A 3,112-nucleotide genomic window follows, 5' to 3' on the forward strand; every position below is an offset into this window, starting at 1 on the left:
CTGGGCAGCTGAGCTGGTGAGGAGTAGCCCTGCCCATGGCAGGAGGGTAGGGATGGGTGGGCTTTGAGGGCCCTTCCAACCCAAACCACACTGTGATTCTGTGACTGCCAACAGATGTCCTGTGCCTCCTGTCCCCAAGGATTGCCTGCAATATCCTGGAATAATTAAAGCTGCTCTGAACAGGCAAAGCTGGGAAGCCTGTGGTAGAGGGAGCAGACAGCTCTCCTGGCTGTGCAGAGAGAAGTCGAGTGGGAAAAGAAGCAGCAGAAGGTGAAGAAGCAGGTGTGCAGGGGAAGCAGCCTCTGCACTGCACACCGACTCCTCTAGACCTTAAAACACTCCTGCATGGCATTTCTCTCCCAGTGTGCCTGCATGTTCATGGATAATGGCTGGCAGCAGCATGGCAACCTGACACAAAAATGTTGCAGCTGGGCACAGCTTTTCCCTGATGAGAAACAAGATACAACAAGAAATGTTGGCTGCTAAGAGAAGAAATGTCTCTGTACAAAATGCATGGATCCAGTCATTAAAGCATGCTTTAATGGGCAAGTGCCATCTGGAGAATGGTTACACAGCAGCCAAGTTGCACAGCAGCCCCCTTTTAGTGTTCCCTGACAAGGTTGGAGTCAGGGCTCCGGCAGGAAGAGGTCAGGCTTTGCCAAAAAGCTGAAGTTATGTTTGCTGTTGTGGGAATGAAGCTGGGTCTGGCTGCTGTTGTGGACATAGGCATAATGTTTTCCAAGACACCTATGGGTTGGGAATTCCTCTGCGACATGAAATGTTTCCTGCTGATGATGTCCCCTAAGTGGAATAAATCAGCACAGAATTTGGTCTTGCAAGTCCTGTGGGGAGTACTGTAACAGGACTGCAGAGTAATCATTAAAAAGCAATGCAAGCAGAGGCCATCTCAGTTCAAATCAGCCTAAGCATGCCCATTTTCTTCCATACTTTCAGCAATTCATACATCTGACCAAGTCCTCATTCTTACTAGTTGAGCCTTTCGTCTAAGCCAAGAAGCTTTTGCGTGTGTGTGTGTATTCTTAAAGGGTCTTCTCTTATGCCTGAAAACTGAAACATCTATAAAATAACATATGACAAATTTAGAGTGACATATAACTGTAGCAGAGCCAACACGTATTTAGGAACATACACTTTGTAAGGAAGTAGTGCTGGCAGTCAGTGATGTTACAAGGGAGGAAAAGGATGTATTCTAGGCTTGTTATCAACTGCCACTCTTCATTCATATCAGTTTCCCTACTGAATCCAAATCTGCCCTTGCTGTTTTCTTTCCCAGAAAATAACTTCCTCACATTTCAGAAATACATATAAAAATATTTTTTCTTTCCCACTCCTCCCCACCCCCCTTTGGTGTAAATCTTCTGGCGGGATTCTTAACTGAATACATGTTGAGAAGAAATCTGATTTTCAGTAGATTAAACTGAAGTTGGTGCAACACCACATCTAATAATGGACAGGTCATTCTGCAAGATACTGAAAAAGTTTGCTGTAAAGCAGCAATCATGTTAGGTTTAAAGTTTACATTATATGCAGTCTAATTCTACAGATTTAAGCATTATTAGACTAGCAAAGCCAAGTACTTTTCAGCTAGTAGCCTAGTTGTTCTTGTGGTTGTTGAACTTAACCTATCTTTGTTTGTCTTCATTGTATACATGCCTTACGAAGTAATCATTAACAGAGTTACCTCATACTCAAATTACTGCCTGCTATTTTTAGTTTTAGTTTTTAGTTTGCTTCTGTCCAATAGCAACCTGGGTGAACAGTACTTGGTGAATGAGGCAGCTCTTCACCAGGCTCTTCACTCTTCACTCTTCACTCTTCACATTTCATTTTCTCATTGTTAGTTATATTGTGGCAATAGATCTTATTCTGATTCCAATTACCAGAGTGTCTGAATGTCAGGAAAACTGTATGTATTATAATTTTCCTTACAATATCACTGTTAGGCAGAAGAGTGTTATTGTATTCCTCTTCCAAACTACAATTTCTTCCCAGGGCGCGATTTCCTGTCAGAAGTGCAGTAGTTCTTCAGTGAGGAAGTGACCAATGTGGAAGATCTATGTGGTTTCCAGGAGGGTGGGATAACCACGCCCAGGACCCATCAGCTTTGTCCTTGACTGCAAATATTTAGAACTTTTGGAAATTGGATTCCACAGTTGGGACACTTCTGATGGCTCCTAGAGGGCCAGGGCTTCAACTGACAGATCAGAACCAGAGCACTGCCAAAATAAATAAGAAGCAGTGACCAAACATAAAGATATTTTTAAATTATTTGGCATCTTCACAGGCAATACCTATGCAACACCTAGTAACAATTCAGTTGCCATATAGATCTTAAGTACAAATTCAGACTTTTCCTTCTCTTCCAGCTATGTTATCCACTTCTGAAGGAACTTCAGTGCATGTGGAATGCTAATTCTTGGGTTTACTAACCAACTTCTTAATGGGATTGCTTTCCCTTGAACCTACATATATCAGACTCAGTGCCAAAAGTGATCAAGAATAAGTGTAATTCCTGATGTTACTGAATGGATCCATTACAATTCTGTGTTCAGACTTCATTTTCCTAAGATTCATGTTTAACTGCTGTTGATTGATTCTGGAATTGTTGGTCCTACATTCAACAAAAGTTAAGTTTGCCACTGTATCTTGAGTATAATGTAAGCCTGTGGCATCCTTTTCAAATTCAAATCTCAAGATAAAAAAAGCAGATGTTATCAGTTGAATAGAGTTCATATTAAATGTTTGGAATAAGTTTTTAGACATAATTTCTCCTTTAATTCATCTTGTTGAAGACTGAAAGTTGAATGATGCTGGTGAAAGATAGTGAACTGAACAAATGTTAATGATAACTATTTCCTGTTTTCTTGAAGAATGTGTTTTAAATATTCTATAAATGCCTTACATTCCCACTGCTTAAATATATTTCTGATTTTCTGAAGAAAAAGGAAGCTAATTATTTAGAAATATCATCAAAATTAGCTCTTCAAACAATGAATGTAATTGCTTGCTGAAAGAAATTCCACTGAAAATATCTCTGTTTTTTTTAAAAAGGAAGATGTAATGCAAACACAACCTAGAAAATTGCCTGGCA

The sequence above is a fragment of the Meleagris gallopavo genome, chromosome 3 (genome assembly GCF_000146605.3).
Source record: "Meleagris gallopavo isolate NT-WF06-2002-E0010 breed Aviagen turkey brand Nicholas breeding stock chromosome 3, Turkey_5.1, whole genome shotgun sequence".
Classification (NCBI taxonomy): domain Eukaryota; kingdom Metazoa; phylum Chordata; class Aves; order Galliformes; family Phasianidae; genus Meleagris; species Meleagris gallopavo.